This window comes from Anabrus simplex, chromosome 8 (assembly GCF_040414725.1).
Source record: "Anabrus simplex isolate iqAnaSimp1 chromosome 8, ASM4041472v1, whole genome shotgun sequence".
Taxonomy (NCBI): domain Eukaryota; kingdom Metazoa; phylum Arthropoda; class Insecta; order Orthoptera; family Tettigoniidae; genus Anabrus; species Anabrus simplex.
The window spans coordinates 83,742,526-83,765,107 of record NC_090272.1 but is presented as its reverse complement, the minus strand read 5'-3'; positions in this window follow the sequence as shown (position 1 = coordinate 83,765,107).

The following is a 22,582-nucleotide window of genomic DNA, read 5'->3' as shown; positions in this document are numbered from 1 at the left end:
AACTGCGTGAAGTGTAACGAATAGTATTCTCAAGGAAATATGTCCGTGTTTTACTCCATCTTATTTATTTATTTATTTATTTATTTATTTATTTATTTATTTATTTATTTATTTATTTATTTATTTATTTATTTATTTAACTGGCGAAGTTAAGATACTTGGTTCTCTCTTACACGCATCTAAGACCTACTGTAAGTAAATTATTCCAGCTCACTTTGAAAATGAAAATTAATCCCTGTTTATATATTCACGTTACCAATTTTGTGCCTCCGTATGAAGTTCTGTGTGGTTTTTCACCTACTACGCAGTCTAGTGAGTGGGGAGATACTTCGTGCTCCAGTACAACATGGACCCCTGTGGGTGGGGGACGCAATCGAAGAATTCACCCACGGTTTCCCCTGTCTGTCGTAAGAGGCAACTAAAAGGGCCGACCAAGGAATGATTGTATTAGAACCATGAAACTACTTGTGATTAGTACCATCATGCGGGGAGCACACTGGGTCTCCTTTACTTGCGAGTAGTACCACTATGTTAGGTACACAATAGGTTTGTGAGTAGTAGCGGCAGAGAGCGGTTCACTGTGGGTTTACCGTACCTGTGATTAGTACCGTTATGTGAGAAACACACCGGCTCTGGGTGTTACCTGTGATTAGTACCACTATATGACAGTCACCGTGGGTCTGCGTTACCTGTGATTAGTGCCCACTATGTTAGGAACACCACGGAATAGTACGACTCCCTGTGATTAGTACACATGTGTGAAGAAAACTATGGGTTTGCGTTGCCTATGAGTGGCGCCGTAATGTGAGAAATACCAGAGGTCTGTGTTACCTGTGCGACGTACAATAGCCTACTTGTGAGTAGTACCGCAACACGGCAGATACCGTGGTTCTACTTTACTAGCGATAAGTACCATTATGAGGGCCCGTTGACCTGGATTTTGCACCCCTTTAGACAACAAGCATAATCGATTCAGGATTGTACTTTAGAAGCCGCCCCATGGTCAGTAATGCTGTTGTTTTAAGATAATTTCTGTGATTCACTGGTTGTTTTAAATTCATATTCATCCATTCATTCTTCATTTTCACGTTTCGAATTCTGGTCAGTGGATGAATTTTGGACTTTTAAATTGTCATTACATTTCGTAACATTAGGGGGTCGATGACCTAGATGTTAGGCCCTTTTAAATAATAAGCATAGTCATCATCACCAGTACAACAAGGAACTTAAAAAATAATGTTTTATTACTAAGAGAAAACTGCAGATTGTTACAGATTATCGTTTCATAAGATGTTTACTTGAGAGCCTCCGTGGCTCAGACGGCAGCGCGTCGGCCTCTCACCGCTGGATACCGTGGCTCAAATCCCGGTCACTCCATGTGAGATCAGTGCTGGACAAAGCGGAGGCGGGACAGGTTTTCCTCCGGGTACTCCGGTTTTCCCTGTCATCTTTCATTCCAGCAACACTCCACATTCTCATTTCAAAGCATCTATCAGTCATTAATAAATCACTTTGGGAGTGGCGACCCCATCGTACTAATAGCCTATATGTGATCCATTCATTGCATTCCTGACCCGGTCAGTGACTGGAAAACAGGTTGTAGGTTTTCAAGACGTTTACTTGATGTGTAGAAAATTACATAGGTTAACAGAATAGAAGTTGTTTCCCGTTATAAGAGAAACATTGTGCTAATTTAAAAAATATAATTACAATACTTGCCAATCGTCCACGGATTTGAAATCATTACATGGAAAACATTTCTATTATCAATACATTATCCTGCTGTAATACTGTATTATACCTTAAATTACATTTACGTACTTAAAATGTATGTGAAGTAGATTTTCGGCCGCTTGAGGGAACATCTCTTATCGATAGTCTGCCAAGATATCTGAATACCATTTACCCTGGCGGCGCCTGTCCGTTTCAGAGATGTGGTAGAAACGTTCCCCGTATTTGTCGCTCACAGCACCTAGGTCTTCAGGGAAGACATGGAGAAGGGAGTCCAAAAAGTGTGTTTTGAAAGACATGTTATATCGCATGATCATGTAGTTTCTCAATCAGCTCAGTGAATACATTCTCTGTTATTTTCAGACAGTAGTTTCCCAGAAAGTGTGTGAGAACTCTTTTGAAAGACAACGATGTAGCCGCGTGTTGCATATTTCATTGGCTTCCCGATTTTGTATATTTCGTCACATCCCTGATTTGAGGGCCGATAAATATTCCTTCTTTTAGTTTTGTTTCACCGATTCTTGGGAACACTTTTTTCAGGGAGAGAAGTGCTCTTCCGCCACGGGCCATTGCTTTCACGAAATTCTTAATCAAGCATAGTTTGATGTGCAGTGGAGGCAATAAGATTTTTTTCAGAACTTACAGGTGGTTGGTGAAGGTCATTTTCCTGTCCTGGATTCAGTAACTCTCTTTAGGCAGTTCTTTCTTATATAATGATTTATTTTATCTCCGCTATGCTGTTTGCACAAGAAGCAGCTAAATTGTGTATACCGAGCTCGATAGCTGCCGTCGTTTAAGTGCGAACAGTATCCTGTATTCGGGAGATCGTCGATTCGAATCTCACTGTCTGCAGCCCTGAAGATGGTTTTCCGTGGTTTCCCATTTTCACACCAGGCAAATGTTGGGGCTGTACCTTAATTAAGGCCACGGACGCTTCCTCCCCACTCCTAGCCCTTTGCTGTCCCATCGTCGCCATAAGACCAATCTGTGTCGGTCCGACGTAAAGCAACAAATGGCAATGGAAAGTTTCTGACTTCATTTTTGGAATCAACATTACGGAAATAGCCTACATAAGAAACAGCCGAAATTGTAGATTTAACAAAATCATTGTTGACCAGTTAAATGACAGGTGTATTTGATGGAATGCATCGCTATATTGTTGTGAACGATCGAACTTAGTTTCTTGTAGTACTCAAACAGTATCATTGACACATCATATTCAGTTTGCGTTTATTTGTTAATCCTCGAACATTTTACCTGGTTGAGTAGTGACTGCAGAGATGTCTCGGGCGTTGAATTTGGCTTTGGTGCGGTGAGGAACTTCACATCGGACTGTGCGGTCTAGAACACGTCGCTCTGTGATGAAAGCAGCAAGCTGTTGCGGTGGTTGGCTGTTAACACATATTCCCTCGTTTGTGCTGTATATTATTATTCCGGATAGTTGTTGAGCGTCTCTGCTTTCCTAAATAGTGATCAATTACGTTACCAGAAGGAGTCTGACTGCAGCTATCATTATAAACAGGACTTCTTACCTTGCAGGCATTAAGAAAAGTGTTAGAACTCAGTCCACGTGATAATTAATTCGTTCTTCATCTACGGTTATTTTTAAAAACTAATGAGTAAAATACTTGGCTTAATGTAATTATCTTTGTAGAATTTTTAACCTGACTCGTTTACACTTTTTATCTTATTTTCACCGGGCGAGTTGGCCGTGCGGTCAGGGGCGTGCCGCTGTGAGCTTGCATCCGGAAGATAGTGGGTTCGAATCCCACTGTCGGCAGCCCTGAAGATGGTTTTCCGTGGTTTCCTATTTTCACACCAGGCAAATGCTGGGGCTGTACCTTAATTAAGGCGACGGCCGCTTCCTTCCAACTCCTAGACCTTTCCTATCTCATCGTCGCCATAAGACATATCTGTATCGGTGCGACGTTAAGCCACTAGCAAAATAAATCTTATTTTCCAATATTGATGGCATCGGAACAGCACTAAATTGAATTTGACGTTACTTATAGGCTACATAGTTTTGCTATGCTATGCACTTTTCCGTTATTTATCGGGTGCTGTATTTTTCTCCTTCGTTAGCTTTGCTTTTGCTATTGATACGCAAAAGACACATTTCATTGTGTTAAATGAGCTTTGATTAGTAAAGACATTCGTAATGGGAGGAAAACTATTCAAACGCTTGGGTACCGTTGATATTTTTAGTTGCAATGTGTGGTAGAAAATATATTTTAACAGGATGAAAATACTACGCTTGAAATATCTGTTAACGATGGTACTTCAATTTTTTTCTGGTGATTACTGAGATAGCAATTTTTTAGTTAATGATTGAAGAATTATTTAAACTATTCATGTTAATGACTTGTCATTTGTACGACTGTACTTTTTAGAACTGTTGCAGTATTTTCAATGCAGGTGATGGTGATTTTAGTTAACATAAGTGCATTTCTTCTTCTTTTACTTTTTCCTCTTCTTGCTTTGCGTACTGTTTTGTTTATGACACTTTGCTCGATTTATAGGCCTACGTATGATTCCATTTTCTTTTTTAAACATTGAATAATAACGAAATTCGAAAATAACACAAGAAATAGAATATTATCACATGAGATTCTAACGGACTAAAAGAAGATAAATAGACCATAGCCTATATCTGAAGGGTATGCAGCTCTATAATAGGTTGCCTAAGCATGGCAGGAATCTGAAAGATAACGTATATATTGCTTTGAAAAGGAGCTGTAAATTCATAACTTATGTTTTTATTATATATTATAAATTCGAATCTGTGTCTTTTATTTTAGATTTTTGTGCAATTTTGTACAACATGACGTTATCCTACAAGTGCAAAAATGTATGGAAAAAAATAAACTTATCAAATTTTCTGTCCTGTTGTATGAGTCTTACGTCTTTAACCGACGCGACGTAGCAACCTGAAGTGAAATTTACACGTCTGTGTTAATTAAGTGAACTTATACAGGCCTACAAGTAGTATTACAGCACTTGTGTCCAACTTCTAAATCTTAAAGAATATAGTTTATAAACAATTTACATTCTTTTGTTGAGGAGTCACGTTTTAACTTTTTTAAGACTTTATTTGTCTGATCTCTTGAATTATATTTTCTGTGAATTTTTTCTTCGTTTTATATCTCCTTTTAATGTTAGTTTTTGGGTTGTAAATATGAAATATATATGTATGGAAATGGATTTGTCGTTCAAAAGATGCTTGTACAAATTGTATATCCACCTATATGTTTGTTATACTTTTTATCGTTGTCTAACCTTATTTGTTTGTTTCAGGTAAGTTATAAAAAGGAGAGAAGACTGTTAGAACTTACGGACTTCCCCTTGGTGAGTAACTTAAATGATTCCTTCCTGAGTTCTCCGCCTGTTGTGCTTAATTTTATACTTCATATACTCGCTGTCGTGCTTGTTAGTGCTCAGTCACTGTACCAAGTGTATATGCTGAATTTTGTTTCAATAATAATGTTCTTCTAATACAACTCTCAGAATGATTATCGTGTATCGTACTAGTATAATCCTGCAAGCTATTCCGAAATCCGTAAAGAGCAATCTCAAAGAAACAATGTTTAGTTAACTGTTTCAGTGTACGCTGTAGGTCTGTTACTGTTTTACTAACAGTAATTTTCTCATTCGCTTACAAACAAGTGTTTATTTACTATACATTCCGTGATTTGAAGGCCAGCAATGCGTTCGAATATAATGTAGCGACCCTGTTCTTACTTGGTTAGATCTGCAACCGTGTGATGTGTATTATTCAGTGTTTCAACCTCTGGCGCTCATTGGGTTGTTAGTGTACGAGCGTCTTATGCCTAGGATTACGGGTTCGATCGCGCTCCTGTTTGCTGGTAGTCGTAGCTAGGAAAGTGCACAGTACAGTATGGTTACCCACGTCGGCTTGTAAAAGAACCTTGTAAACACATTGGCTGTTCGATAAATTTCTCTCGGGATTCCAGTCTGTCTACGTAGTCTTTGGTTTGACTACAGTGGCACAGAGATGCCAACTATTACGATTCAATCGTAATAATTACGAATTACCCATCATAATTACGCCTTTACGAATCACACACCACAAATTACGATTTTTTGTTGATTTTTAAATCTAAGTGTATGAAGTGTTCAAAAGGATACACAAGGCGGCGTGAATTTTCGGAATATTATCTTCGGATTTCTCAGAAATAATTTATCCCCCTTTCTTGTCGTTCGTTTAAGAATATTTCGAGTTTTCACGCGCTGAACGCAGTGTGTGCTTCCAGTACCGAAAATTTAGGCACCTGTGAAGTGGCATATCTTGCGGAGTTGTTGTCCTTGTTCGTCACATGATCAGACTTCCATGCAAGTATGAGAGTTATTTTGTCTTTGTTTTGGCGGTATAGTGGTGACAAACTCCGTTTAATGGTGAATACTGTGTGCGTGACTGTTGAAGAAGTATTTATTGCGATTTATTTCCAAAATTTACATATATTGCTCTTCTAGGATATATGCTAATCGTGTGTTACGAAATGGGAAAGGTTTGAAATAATGAAGGGATTTCTTGTGCAGGAAAATACGTGTGATTACGTTACCGTGACTAGTGACGCTAGTAATAAATACAGTTGAAAATTTTGGGAGGTATACTCGGAAGAATGACCCAGTTGTAATGCTCTTCTCAAAATGTCATTCACACGTGTTTTGTAGTGTGTGGAGCCGCGATGTTTTGGATGCGCATGATGAAAATGAACAAGACTGAATTTCGTGCTAATATGAACTCCGAACTGTTAAGTGCTCTGTTAGTGCAGAGGATGCACATGATATGAAAAGAAAAAGCATGTTACCAGTGTACGTTTACCAAACAGTAACTACAAGCTTTAAATGATATGTAAGTTAGTAAGATAACGAAGAAGGAAAAAAAAAAAAAAATCTGTGACCGCCCCCCCCCCCCCCGTGCCCTAACGGCTGCATTACGAATTACCTTTTTTTGAAAGTTGGCATCTCTGGTGGCATGAAGGTAACGCTGAAACAGACGCAAGTCACCACGGTTTTATGGCAGATTATTGACTTAATTAGCTCAGTATCTTACCCACTAGCTTCCCACCCGGAAGGCTGAAGTTCGATCCTGGGTTGAGATTTTCATATAAAAAGTCACGTGATGTCAGGACTTTAAAGCTCTGGCCTGAACCAGAATGTGCCTAGGTGGCTCCAGCGAACCAAGAAATAACTGGGACAAGCTTAATAATAATAATAATAATAATAATAATAATAATAATAATAATAATAATAATAATAATAATATAGACTTATAATGGCGTGTGGCCTCCAAAGAAGCCTGGTGCAGATCTTTCGTGCTAACACCTATAGGCGACCTGCGTGTCTGTGAGGACCTATGATGAATACTAATGATGAAGACGGCACACACACCCAATTCCCGAACCATCGGAATTAACCAATGAAGGTTAACATTCCTTGAGCCGACTGGGAATCGAACCCGGGACCCCCTGTACCAAAGACCAGCACGCTAACCATTTAGCCATGGAACCGGACATAATAATAATAATAATAATAATAATAATAATAATAATAATAAAGGTATGGCCTTAACCATCATGGTGCAGAAATTTTCATTTGACGTCATTTAGACTTCCTGCATGTCAATTTCGACGTGTCATTTTCCTCTGCCAATTGGAAGAGAAACCGGAACTCTCTTGAGCTATCATTGGCTGACTTTTAGTTCATTTTGTGTCCGACTCGTTGGCTGAATGGTCAGCGTACTGGCCTTCGGCTCGGAGGGTCCCGAGTTCGATTCCCGGTTGGGTCGGGGATTTGAACCTTTATTGGTTAATTCCAGTGGCTCGGAGGCTGGGTGTTTGTGCTGTCCTCAACATCCCTGCAACTCACACATAACACTATCCTCCACCACAATAGCAAGCAGATACCTACACATGGCCGATGCCGCCCACCCTCATCGGAGGGTCTGCCTTACAAGGGCTGCACCCAGCTAGAAATAGCCACACGAAATTGAAAGTTTATTTTGTGGGGAAAACGCTGGGTGTGTACCAGAGGTGTTTTACATGTCACCATTGTGTCTAATGGACTTTTTTCCGCCCTTCAAAAATCCAACTGCCCCTGCTGATTTTGAACCCTTGGTCTTGGGACCCGGAGATCGATCAGCACTTTTCCACGGATCCACAATGAAAGTTATTATTATTATTATTATTATTATTATTATTATTATTATTATTATTATTATTATTATTATTATTATTATTATGTGCGTATGGACCCAGTGGATCACTTAAAGCTCTAACGATTCTGTTTTCTGAATTGCCAAACAGCTCTCATCCTTTCTCCGTGGATCCTTTTTCGTTCTTCTGTCCACTTTGCTCCAGTCTTCTTTTTCACTTCGTTCTCTGGTTGCACTTTCCATCCATTAATTTTTTTCCTGTAGAGGTTTCTGTCCGCGCTGTCAGTTGAGTTCATATGGGCTTTTTCCAGATCCTTCTTCATTTCCAGTACCCATGGAATATTTTTTAGATGTTCTATGTAGGTGAGAATCTTGTGTGAGTCTACTTGCCGGGAATCTGCGAACGTGCCCATAAAATTTCAGACGTCTTTTGCTGATGTCTGCTGCAATGTTGGAAAGCTCTTCTGTCACTTTGCGTGACCTCAGTCTATATCCATCTTCTGTTTTCCTCAGGATTCTTCTTTCTTCTTTTAAAATGTTGTCAAGGTCACCTTTTCCATTTAGTGTAAGGGTCTCACTGGCATGTAAGACTTCGGGCTTGATTACTGTATTATAATGTCTGATCTTTGCATGGCGGGACAAGCACATTTTATTGTATATGTTGTGAACCCTACCGTAGGTTTTCCGAAATTTTTGTAAGCGAATTTTCTGGGCAGCCTTCTCGTCTCTCGTTGGTTCAAGGATTTCTCCCAAGGCTATTATTATTGCTCACCGGAAACGTAGAGAGAGAAAGCCGACAGGAGAAGAAAAGGTACTTACATATTGAATGATATTTCAGATAATTCGGTCATGTTTCAATTTTAGCAGTCTGGAATAGGTTCACAGTTATCAATCTTAACGTGTGTTCTTGTTGAGCGCAGACCTCGTGAGCTCAACATGGTGCGTTTGATCCTGACTCAGTCCGGTGCTAGCTGAATAATTGAATGTGTTGAGATACGTCAGCCTCATATTGGTAGATTTACTCTCAATTGAAAGAACTTGTAGGGACAGAAATACGGCTTAGAAAATCTTAAAAGTAGTCAGTGGGGCATAAACTGGTATTAGTATTAATAATAATAATATTTAATGAGGTGGAAGCCAGAGCCTCCGTGGCTCAGGCGGCAGCGCGCCGGCTTATCACCGCTGGATATCGTGGTGTAAATCCCGGTCACTCCATGTGAGATTTGTGCTGGACAAAGTGGAGGTGGGACAGGTTTTTCTCCGGGTACTCCGGTTTTCCCTGTTATCTTTCATTCCAGCAACACTCTCCACTATCATTTCATTTCATCTGTCATTCATTAATCATTGCCCCTGAGGAGTGAGACCGGCTTCGACAGGCGGCACAATTCTTATCCTCACCGCTAGATGGGGGCTTCACTCAACCCTCCCCTGACCCGGTCATTGACTGAAAAAGAGGTTGTAGGTTTTCATTTTCAATGAGATGGAAGCCAACGACACAGAGTTTTTACAAACAGCCTTGATTGCCATTGACCTCAACCGAGATTGAACTCACTGTGTTTGGGTCGGAGTGCCAACGACTGGCTGACCGCATCGCTAAACTGGGCAGATTTCTTAAAATGTTTCTGTTTTTACTAGCGCTTGAACGATGACGGTGGTATGGGAAAGGTGTAGGACGGGGAAAATGGCCTTAATTATGATGCAGCCTTGATACTACCTGTTATGAAAGGGTCCAAACCCCCATCTCTCAAACGCGAGCTTACAGCTGCATGCCCCCTCGGTATGAAAATATACCTCAAGTTCTGTGATTCAATGAATATGGAGTGCAAAGTGTGGTGTAATCGGTTAATCTTTACAATATGTGATTGGGCACGCGAAAAGGGACATGTAGGCAAAATAATAGATTCCCTCCAGGTTCCTATTCATATGACCACATATAGTTTTCCCATTACAGTGTCAGATATATTTTGCAATGCGTCTCTATTTTCGCCCATATTTCGTATGGCGGTACAGTTATTCGCCGGTTTCTAGACGTTTTAAACTGCTATTGTGCCAACTACAGGTTTAAGACCCCGAAACTTGCACAGTCAGAGAGATGCCAACTATTACGATTTAATCGTAATAATTACGAATTACCCATCTTAATTACGCCTTTACGAATCACACACCACAAATTACGATTTTTTGTTGATTTTTAAATCTAAGTGTATGAAGTGTTCAAAAGAATGCACAAGGCGGCTTGAATTCTCAGAATATTATTTTCGGATTTCTCAGTAATAATTTATACCCCTTTCCTGTCCCTCGTTTAAGAATATTTCGAGTTTTCACGCGCCGAACGCAGTGTACGCAGTGTGCTTCCAGTTCCGGAAATATAGGCACCTGTGAAGTGGTATATCTTGCGGAGTTGTTGTCTTTGTTCGTCACATAATCAGACTTCCATGCAAATATGCGAGTTCTTTTGTCTTTGTTTTGGCGGTAAAGTGGTGACAAACTCCGTTTAATTGTGAATACTGTGTGCGTGACTGCTGAAGATGTATTTATTGCGATTTTGGTTGCCAAATTTACATATATTGCTCTTCTAGGATATATGCTAATCGTGTGTTACGAAATGCGAAATAATGAAATAATGAAGCGATTTCTTGTGCAGGAAAATACGTGTGATTACGTTACCGCGATTAGTGACGCTAGTAATAAATATAGTTGAAAAATTTAGGGAGGTATACTCGGAAGAATGGCATTGTTTAATGCATTCCTCAAAATCTCATTCACATGTGTTTTGTAGTGTGTTTCGGATGCGCATGATGAAGAAGAACAAGACTGAATTTCGTGCTAATATGAACTCCGAACTGTTAAGTGCTCTGTTAGTGCAGAGGATGCACATGATATGAAAAGAAAAAGCATGTCACCAATGTACGTTTACCAAACAGGAACTACAAGCTTTAAATTAAATGATATGTAAGTTAGTAAGATTACGGGGGGGGGGGGGGAATCTGCGACCCTGCCCTAACGGCTGCATTATGAATTACCTTTCTTGAAAGTTGGCATCTCTGCAGTCATATTGAGTGGGAGATGGTTTTTCAAGCATTCTTGGTATTTTACCCATCAGCTTTTAGACACTGTGTAATAAAATTGAGTTGTTTAGTGTGCTCAGAGGCCTGAACGATCCCTGTTGTTGCGACGGACGATGCTGAGCTTGTAGTCACGATGCCCGCTGAAACACGACTTTATTCTCACCTACGCTCCGTGACTTGGCACTGGTTTGCTGTCACCAAGTTATATTGTTGTCATGGATGTGCCCTCTTATTGTCTTAACTGACACAACCGTGCAATAAATCCCCCCTATTGCTTTTATTTGGCTCACTGGGGACTTGGTTTATTTCGAGTCTTATTTGGATCTGTGAGATCACTTTCTTAACAGCAGCGAGGAGTACCAAGGAGCGTGCACATTTCAAAAGCAGGTGACTACATGACTTGATGAACGGCTGATAGGGAAAGCCACAAACTGAACGATGAATATCACGCTGACATTTTCACTGCTCGATACCGGTGCGGAGAGATTGATATTCAGATTTCTGAACTTTGTATATCAGATGGTGTTACGATTTTCATTTTGACCCCTGAAAGTAATCTACACAACAGTGTTGTGTGTTGGGAGACTTATATTTGTGAAATAGTAGTACATGAGTGGTTGAATCTGCAGAAAGGAGATCCTTCCCCAGTTATTTTTGTGCATACTGTCACAATGTGTCTGGAATGTGTAGTAGGAACTGCAAAAATAGAACTGGTCCATCATTAAAGCCAATTATGAGAAGAAAAATAATATAATTTCTAGGCTCTTGAAATACGATTTTAAATTTGAATGAAATCTTAAATATAACTTATGTAAGTGCTTAAAAGAGACAGGTAGGAGTCGGATATCGAATGGGTCATGAAGTGCCCTTCTCAAACTGTAATATGACGCCTCCAGCCAAATTCCTTCCTGAATCTCCGTCTAAACGGCCCCGTCCTGAAACGACTCCTGTTTCTGCATAATGACCTAGTATTTTGTTGTTCTTTATGATCTGCTTTACGACCCACCGGCACAGATAGGTCTTATGCCGACGATGGAATAAGAAAGGGCTGGGAGTGGGAAGGAATCGACCGTGGCCTGAATTAAGGTACAGCCCCAGCATTTGTGTGGTGTGAAAATGGGAAACCACAGAAAACGATCTACAGGGCTGCTGAATGTGGAGTTCGAACCCACTATCTCCCGAATGCAAGCGCACAGTTGCGCGCCCCTAACCGCATTTCCAACCAGCTCCGCCATTTTAAAATTGTCACGTGCATTGGCTGGGATTGAATCATTCCGTACCGGGCGAGTTGGCCGTGCGGTTAGGAGCGCGCAGCTGTGAGCTCGCATTCGGGAGATACTGGGTTCGAACCCCACTGTCGGCAGCCCTGAAGAAGGTTTTCCGTGGTTTCCCATTTTCACACCAGGCAAATGCTGGGGTTGTACGTTAATTAAGGCCACGGCCGCTTCCCATTCCTAGGCCTTTCCTGCTCCCTCGTTGCCATAAGACCTAAATATGTCGGTGCGACGTAATGCAACTAGCAAAAACAAAAAAAATCATTCCGTACTTGTTATAATACAGCCTTTACGCCCTCCTCCTCCTACTACTACTAAATTAGAGTTGGCATTTTTATGAATTTATTATGGTTTGTAAATATTAGCAAAGGACACTAGCCTATGCTTGCAATTTTAATATTATCATCAATTATTTAATTAATCTATTTTTATTGTATAACTTCCCTAATTATAGGGTTGCCACTAGGAGAAAATATATTTCGTTTTCCAGTGTATAACTTATCATCATTACTTAACAGGTTACCTCTTAAAACAGTAATTACCCCCGCCGCCGCCGCCACCACCACCACCACCAGCACCATCGCGACGTCTAACAGGTTATACAAATTACTATCTAATAAATCATATTAATATGGAACATGAAAAGATATTTCCCATAAAATACAGAAAGAAAGTGAAAAGCAAAAATTTCGCAACGCACGATACTATTGACTGAAAAATGAATATTGAACCGCGGAAGGCAACTACCACTGTTAGTTAACAGGTGTTTTTCTTTTCCTAATGAAGTCCGAAGTTGGGATAAGAATTTAAGAACTGTTCCCCGAGCTCCCACCATTAACCGTGTAACATATATTTTGCAGTCCATTTTTTCTTTATAATACGGAACTGTATGTTCATAAATGCTCTTCTCTAAGTTCACTTTTTCCAGTTGACCAGAATGGTATTCAAATCGCACAGTAGGGTCAGTGATAATTCCATTCTGATTTATTTGTTTATTTTTGCTAGTAGTATAACGTCGCACTAACTCAGGTTTTTGGTGGCGATGAAATAGAAAAGGACTAGGACTGGGAAGAAAGCAGCCGTGGTCTTAATTGAGGTACATTCGCCTGGTGTGAAAATGAGAAACCACGGAGAACAGTCATCAGTGCTGCCGATGGTGTAGTTGGAAACCAACATCTCCCGAATTCAAGCATACAGCTACCGCGGTCGTACCACGCAGCCGGCAGGATATCAGTAAAGCCATCAAGTAATTCTCTGTATCTCTTACAATGTTGGACATTTCATGATATTCAGATAGGAGTAAATATTACTCCATGCTGGTTACATACCTTCAGGGAGAAGAAGAAGAAGAAGGAGAAAAAGCAGCTCATTATCTATTTACCAAGTTTGTGTGGGTCCTTATCTGCCTCCCTCGGTAGAATATCAACTATGAATGATTTGTACCTGATGGTGTCCCATACTTTTTCAGAAACGTTTCCACTTGGGCTGTTAGACTGGGTGCGTGAGTTGGCGATGACGGAAACCCTAACTGACAATGAGTCTAGCATTGCTCAATTTACCTCTGCCAGGCTCCTCACTTTCATCTGTCCTGTCTGCCGTCTCTTGGTCAATTCTTGTTCCTCGCCAACCTCACATTAGGCAAGGCTTAAATCTTTATTTATTGATACCTTTCGGATCCTTTCCTTTCTTTTTCCGGTTCGTCAAACTGTTGGCTCCCATCCTTTTTATTTTATCTTCTGATACGCGTTAAGGGAGTTATCTCGTTCTGATTCCCCATAACATATTTATCATCATCGCTGCCTTCTGATACTGTTCTCTTTCATTTACTTCGCTTAATATATATATGGTATGTCCGACTCCTTGGCTGAATGGTCAGAGTTGAGGCCTTCGGTTCAGTGGGTCGCGGTTTCGATTCCCGACAGGTTCGGCGTTTGTGTTTGTCCCCAAACTCTCTTCTTCATATTCAGATAACACATCACACCGCTCTACCAACCACTACAGAAACAGGCAATAGTGATTTCATCCCTCCACGTAGGTGTGGCGTCAAGAAGGGCACCCGGCCGTAAAACGGTCAGATTAATAATTTTACTCATTTCGCACGCGCGCCTCCACAAGTGTGGGGAAAAAGCGGTAGGAGTATAATAATAATAATAATAATAATAATAATAATAATAATAATAATAATAATAATAGATTTGGTATATTTTCTTTACACCTGTTAGCGTACTTTGCTCAGTCCACAGGCTTCTAAACTATTTCTTTCTTGTTTCTGAATCTGCTACCATTCACTTTCACACGTACAGTAGTCCATGCAAAGAACGTGGCAAGGGAAGTGTCTAATGTGTGTGTTTGTGTTCAAAGATATCAGTGGATTAATTTTTAAAATATTCTAAATTCATGTTTTAACTAATTCGGCTACAAATATTATTTGAAAATGAAACACATTAGATGACAACATTGATTTACATTACCTTGCTTTAGGCTATAGCTTGTTACCTGGTAGTTCGAGTTTTTCATTCTGGTAGTCGTTTATTTAATACTTCTGAGGATGATGATGATGATGATGATGATGATAATGATGATTTTTGTTTAAAGGAGCCTGTCATCTATGTCATCGGCCCATTTAATATTTCTTGTGGATCGGTATTTTTTATGAACAAGTCAATTCGTTACAGTCGCAGCAGAGGCGGATCCTTCTTTCTGTGCCATCTAGAAGATCATCTTATGGTGATAATTTCTTGTAGTTATTGGAATATAACGCCAATAATATTGGTCTAATGAAATCACTCTTTTTTTTCTAGAAGAGAATTTTCTTGCGTACAATAAATTTGTAATTTTCCCTGCTTTACTGTTTTGTTCTGCAAGAACGCAGACTATTTACAAGCTAAAACAAATTAATTTCCTGTTCAATTGTTTTTGTTGTCTGAATGCGTTTGTGAATTATATGAAGCACAACTTCAAAGTAAACCATTTCCTCTTTACTAACAAGCTTTTATTTTCAAATATTCCTTTTTTAATAATCTAATTTCAATCTTTTCAAAGGAGTAACGCTTCCGCACCGTTTTCCTCTAGCTGTTGTTTGGTATATTCCCCACCCACGCTCGTCGTAACAGGTGGGTGATTCGACTCATGCGTCTGAATATTTGTGTAAATACATTTACAATAATTCTATTTTTTTCAGATTATTTTCAGAAAGTTTCAATTTCTGAATTCTGAAAGTAATCGGGTAGGCTATTTTTCTTGTGTGATACGTCTGAGTTATATGTTTTATGTAGGTACTTGTCGGGACCTCATTTCACCCGTCCCAGTATCGGCGGATCCGACTGACTAGTTCAATTAACCGTCTCTCTAGACTTAACAAGATCATGTTGGTTCAGTTAGCCTCCTCTCTTATCAAGATCATGATTGGTTCATTTAGCCGTCTCTCCTGGCTTATGTAGATATTGATTGGTTCAATTAACCGTCTCTCCTGAATTATCAAGATCATGATTGGTTCAGTTAACCTTCTCTCCTGACGTATCAATATCATAATTGGTTCAATTAACCGTCTCTCCTGGCTTATGTTTGGTTCAATTAACCGTCTCTCCTGACGTATCAAGAACTTCATTGGTTCAATTAACCGTCTCTCCTGACTCAAGATCTTGATTGGTTCATTTAACCTTCTCTCCTGACTTATCAAGACCTTGATTGGTTCATTTAACGTCTCTCCTGACTTATCAAGATCATGATTGGTTCATTTAGCCGTCTCTCCTGACTTATCAAGATCATGATTGGTTCAGTTAACCGTCTCTCCTGACTTATCAAGATCATGATTGGTTAATTTAGCCGTCTCTCCTGACTTATCAAGATCATGATTGGTTCAGTTAACCGTCTCTCCTGACTTATCAAGATCATGATTGGTTCAGTTAACCGTCTCTCCTGAGTTATCAAGATCATGATTGGTTCATTTAACCGTCTCTCCTGACTTATCAAGATCATGATTGGTTCAGTTAACCGTCTCTCCTGACTTATCAATATCTTGATTAGAATTTTAAGCGGTTGCCATAAAAGGTAGTGTAGAAAACTGAATTACACCGCAAATGTTTAAGTTCTGGATGAAAAGTCCGCGTTTGGTCATTATTTGTGGATCACCTTTGGATCCCACTAGTCATGAATATATTATGCCCTTGCTATCCCATAATACGTCTGTTACCGATGGTTCATGGGATAGTCTAGGTTATGGAAATGTGCCGGGCTGTTACTGGACTGGTGTTGCTTATCGCTGTCTATTCCTGAACAGCATCAAGACTGTCCTATAAACATGAATGAGACTTAAGTGAAAACTACATTTCATTCTTGCTAGCGCCTATGGACAAATGCAAATGAATTGTATCCATCAAGAAGAGGCAACAGATGATAATGACAAGCGCTCCGTAATATGATGTTCATGAATCTCTTTTAAGCTTTTTTTTATCATGCTAATCCGTTATTTTATCGTGTTTTGTGAAAATCTCAATCTCGGTTTCTTTGACCAATGAATGAAATGAACTAGTCTGTGGGGTCGAGAGTATCATTTAAAAGGCACGGGTAAGAAAGACAGCATGTCATCAGAAGTGTAGGAATGTCTCAACTGTTGAGCAGTCTTGGCTGTGATGGTTATTATCGTGATCACTAATCTCCACGTCTTCCCGTCATTCCTTTGTCAAGCCTGGCTCAATGGATGGCGAGGGAGAGCCAATTCTTCTCTCCTTCCCGTCTAACGAAACGAGGGGCGCCACATTGAAAAGATTCAGTGAGGGCTTTCAGCGAGGATAATAAGGATTGCCTGTAAATAAGAGGATATTTAATATTTTTACACAGACGACGACATCCTTCGCCGTTTGTTTGTGGCAATTTCAGACGTCTTGCACCTAGTTTTATTGAGTTGTGTGTTGATCAGTAAGTGAATTAATCTTGCCCGAAGTCTTGTTGAGTTACATGCTTAGTAAATTGATTTCTGTATATTCGTAGTTATCAAAAGTATTATCACTAGCATTAAATAACCCGGCAATTGGGAACGTCCTCCCCCGTATGCTTATCATAGATAAGGTCTTTTGGAGGCAAAGATAGCTCAGTAGCAAAGGTACGGATTATGAGACAGGATTTACTCTGATCTTTAGGTGATCAGTCCCGAGGTTGGTTATGCCCTCAGATAACATCACAGAATGTTATTGCGGTTATAGGAAAATCGCGAAACCACGTAGGCTAGAGCGCCAGAATGACATGCAATAGGCTAGATGAGGAGTGAGGTAATCTGCCATTGCTTTCCTCTCTGAGCCAGAAGAGCAGCCTAATGAGTAGCATCTTCCGTAACACTCAGACGCACTAATCATGCATCAGCTCCACTCATACCTCATCAGCTTCCAAAATGAGGCCGAGACTGAGACTTTCATCGTGGAATGGCCACGGGCTGCTCACTATAGCCTTAATATTGAAAGATACGTTCTGACAGTTCTTAGATTGACGGACATTTACTGCCCGCCTAAGTGGGGAGAAGGGAGTAGGGGTATGGCTGTCATGGAAACGTGGGCTGACCCACGGTGGTTGCGATGGAGATAAGCCTGCTGGCCGGCTCGTGTTGCTTGGAGTTGCCAAGCCTCTCACTTTTTACTATCAGGTACAATGGAACACAGTGGTCTGAACGAACAAGTGAGGCGGGAGCGAGGGGTAGGAGAAAGGAATGCAGAAATGTTGCAACACCGTGCAATGGCACTTGCAGTGCTCCTCCCTCCACCCCTATCTGTCAAAACGCTTCTCTTAATATTACGAATATAGTAGTGAAGGTAGCGATATTGGTACTTCCGATTTAAGTGTATGAAGTTGTCCGGTTCCATGGCTAAGTGGTTAGCATGCTGGATTTTGGTTCAAAAGGCACCAGGTTCAATATCTGGCCGGGTCGGGAATTTTAACCTTAATTGGTTATTTCCACTGTCTCGGGGACTGGGCAAGTGTGTCGTCCTTAAATAGAAAATAAAGCAGGGAAAGATGAGAAAAATAAGAAAATATCAGTAAAAAGGTCTAAAAATAAAAAGAAGATACAGGTGGCTATTATCAATAATGAAGGTAGCGATTTAGCTACCTCCGATTTAAGGCCATTGTTCTATTCCTTTCATTTTCAGTTGGGCATTGGAGCATATCACCTTCATTACAAACTAGATGCAGTGCCCGTCGTTGGCGGATTAGATTTTGAATAAATGCAACACTAATGTCATCTAGCGAAAATGAGCCCCAATTGTTGTCCGGCAAGACTCAGTATTATGTACACTTCTCGTAGATGTACATAATATTTCCGTAAATTTGGATGTTTGTGAGTAATATAATAATCGGGAATATCTCCGTTATTATTTGTCCTTCTTTTACCGGCCTTCTTTCCAGTTATCTGCGATCGGCGCTAATGGGATTAAGCAGAGTTTCACGGCTGCATGCCCATCCTGACGCAAACCTTAGGTGGAGGGATGTGTTCACCATTTCTGTTTTGGTTGGTAGTGACGGTTGTATTTAAATGAAGAAGTGTATAACACGATCATAAACTCCTAGACCTCAGGCTGGAGGAGTTTATCAAGCGCGGCTAAAATCTCCGGTCCGGCTGGGAATCGAATCCACGACCCCATGAACCATGAATCCATGGCCCTATGAGTCATGCAAATAAAATATATTAAAAAACTTCCTCCGGCGTATTTGGGTCTTCTTTTGTTGCTAATAATTTTAGTTTATTTCTTAGATTATTTTTTTCATTTTTTGGTTATTTTTTGGCATTTATTAGGTCATCTACTCCCGAACCTTGGTGATGTGACTTCGAATGGTCTCCGGGGAGGTCGGGGTGAGTGACGATGTTAATGAGTTAGAGGGTGGGGCTCAGAGCCAGGGTATGGCCTACTCTATTCTAATAGGACCAAGCGGGGCTGTTCAAAGCTTAACGTCCGTTTCGTAGTATAAGTGTTATTTAGCGTATGATACTAACACGGCAGATGATCAAGTCTGAAATTGTATAGAGTATATAGAGAAATAAGAAACGTTTTAAAATGGACGAAGAAAGTAAATGTGATTAGTTATTTACGTAATAATGATGTATGGCCTCCGAAGAGGCCTGGTGCAGGTTTTTGGAGTTGACCTGCGCCTCCCCATCTACTTCTTCTTTCACTTCTTCCTAACCCCGTCTAATCTCCTGGCTAGAGAGAACGCGTCACCTTCTAGATGGCCCGCCCCTCCCCTTCGGGGAGTGGAATGCAAACATTTCATAGGCCCTGCGCCTTTGTGAGTATGAGGCCCTACCTAGGATGAAATCTAATACTTAAGACGGCACACACTATCCAGTCCCCGAGTCATTGGAATTAACCAATGAAGGTTAAAATCTCCGACCCGTCGGGAATCGAATCCGGGACTCCTGGGTCAAAGCTATTTAGCCATGGAACCAGACAGTTATTTACGTTACAAAGGCCGAATGTGAGGTTGTACGTATGAGTTGAAATGTTTTGAAACGAATAGTTGAAATACTTTCGCCCCTGGTCAGTATTAATATAGACAAATGTGGCTCCAGTTATTGACAAAATGCGGGAGATTGTATGGTCATGTACTGCGCAGCAGTAATACCTCAGTTGCGAAGGTGACGCTAGATTCGAACCCCAAGGGTCGGTCGACCACGGGGGTGGCCTAACATACTACGGGAGGACATATGCTTGGTGGGTACTACTCGGAATCAATGGAAAGCGAAGTTCAGAAAAGCAGACCCTGCAATTACGCGGGATAAACGCTAGGAACAAGAAGTAGGTACTAATGTAGACTAACCCCAGTTTTACAACTGGATGCCTTTCCTCTTACATACTTTTGTAGCGGTTTGTAGTACGATGTGTCGTATGTAAATGAAGATGTGTATTAAAACGAACGCGAACTAGAGGAATTGACTAAACGCGGCTAAAATCCCCAGCCCGGCCGTGAATCGAACCCATGGTCCGAAATCCAAAGACCATTACACTGACCATTCAACCAAGCAGCCGGTCATTTTTTGGAAATGTACAAGCTCTGCATTTAGGAGACGCGTGGGTTCGAACCGCACCATCGGCCGTCCTGAGAATGGTTTTCTGTGATTTCTCATTTTCATTTTTTTTTCTATTGGCTTTACGTCGCACCGACACAGATATGTCTTATGGCGACGATGGGACAGGAAAAGGCTAGGACTGGGAAGGAAGCGGCCGTGGCCGTAATTAAGGTACAGCCCCAGCATTTGCCTAGTGTGAAAATGGGAAACCACGGAAAACCATCTTCAGGGCTGCCGACAGTGGGGTTCGAACCTACTCTCTCCCGAATACTGGATACTGGCCGCACATAAAGGACTGCAGCTATCGAGCTCGGTATTTTTTTTATTTATTTATTTATTTTTTTTTTTTTCACTTCTAGGCAAATGCCGGGAGAGTTTCTATTCATAGGCCACAGTCTATTTCTTCCACCTCCTTACCCAGTTCCCTTCGCTGGCATACATTACATCTTCATTTGCGTCAGGAAGGGCGTCCGGCCATAAAAACATGCCATAACATATGATCTCACCTCATTCTTGATCCCGTGTCAGGAAACGGGACATATGTACTATGTTGAATTTCTTTGTTTTTATTTTAATAATATTAAGGTGGGAAACATTATACTCAGTTCTGGGCCCACCATTCAACAGCCGACGGCATTCATGAAAGAATCTATATAATTCAATAGACAGTCGATAGATTTATTGACTCGCCCATTTGACGCAGTGTAGCCTTCTGGTGTCTAAACCAAACCAAACCTCATGGTGCGGGAGCCCCGAAGGGCCATGGCGTACCAAGCGACCTCTGCCTCAGCCCGAAGGCCTGCAGATTACGAGGTGTTTTGTGGTCAGCACGACGGATCCTCTCGGCCGTTATTCTTGGCTTTCTAGACCGGGGCTGCCATCTCACCATCAGATAGCTCCTCAATTGTAATCACGTAGGCTGTTCTTGGAATGACCGTTTACCACTTCCACTTTCCACATTATTTCGAAGAACTTCAACATATGAAATTCAGTTTATTTAAATAAGTGTAAGTTTGTCTACAACCATGTACAATAAAACATCATTAATCCGGACCCCATTAGTTCGGACTTCACTTAATCCGGACAGCCGTTTAACAATAATACAGTCCGGCCCCGCTGTGTAGGGGGGCAACGCGCCCGCCTGTCAGCCGGCGGCCCCGGGTTCGATTCCCGGCCGGGTCAGGGGTGTTTAATTGTAAATGACTAATATCACTGGCCAGAGACTGGGTGTTTGTGTCGTCCTTAACGTTCCTTTCCTCACATTCAACACTTTACACTTCCGCCATTTACAAAATACACGCAGGTTCCTTTCATATGTTGCAAGTAGGGGCAAAAGATCTTTCTAGTTCGACGCCCTGAACAAATAGCATTAAAAAAACCAATAATACATGAATGAAATTACAATATAAAGGTGATTTACGAGCACCATGTTGTAAAATACGCAGTTTGTGCCGCAGCTAGTGGTAGGATTTTGACGTTCCCAAGGCAGATGAAAATGATCCAGATTATCACATTTTAACAGAGGAGGAGATCGTTGTGTGATCGCTGTAGAAAGCTCTGAAACGGATGAATATGACCAGGATGCAGCAGGTGATATTATTAACCCTAAGCCAAAAATGAGTGATATTAAAGACCATCTAAACATTGTCATTAAATAACATTGAAAGCATATACTGCATGTTATGAATCTTTGAGGAATCTGCGTGAGTTAATTATTAAATAAATAAAGACAGCAAAAGATCAACAGTTTTTTTTTCAAACCAGTAAACTTGTCAAGTGTGGTCAATGATCGTGTACCTTGATTGCCATGTTCTAATTCTGTACTGCACTAGTTTTTCTGTATTTTGTAGGGTCAAATATTGTATTGCATTATATCTTGAATACCAAGTAACCTTTGCATTTCTTAGATTTACTTTTTACTACATAGAGTGTTTAAATACGTACCTTGGCTAATTTCATAAGTTATTTTGTTTAGTCCGGACTTGCATTCATTCGGACAATCGAGAGCCGGATTAATGAGGTTCTACTGTATTAAACTTCACCTGTGCCCTTCTTAAAAAACCATTAAGGAACCAAGTTGCCGACCCGTCGTGTCCCCCCTGAATCACGAACGTAAACCACACATTTCGTCGAGGTCATCATTCCAACCTTGACCTTGTGTGTCCACCCCTTGTGTATTGTGTTCCGCAACGTTGGCTCTGATTGGTTCTGCTTGTTTGTGTGTGCGCTCTCGTCTCATTGAGGGGCAGCCAGGTGGAGGAAAGAGTAGCCCGCCCACCCA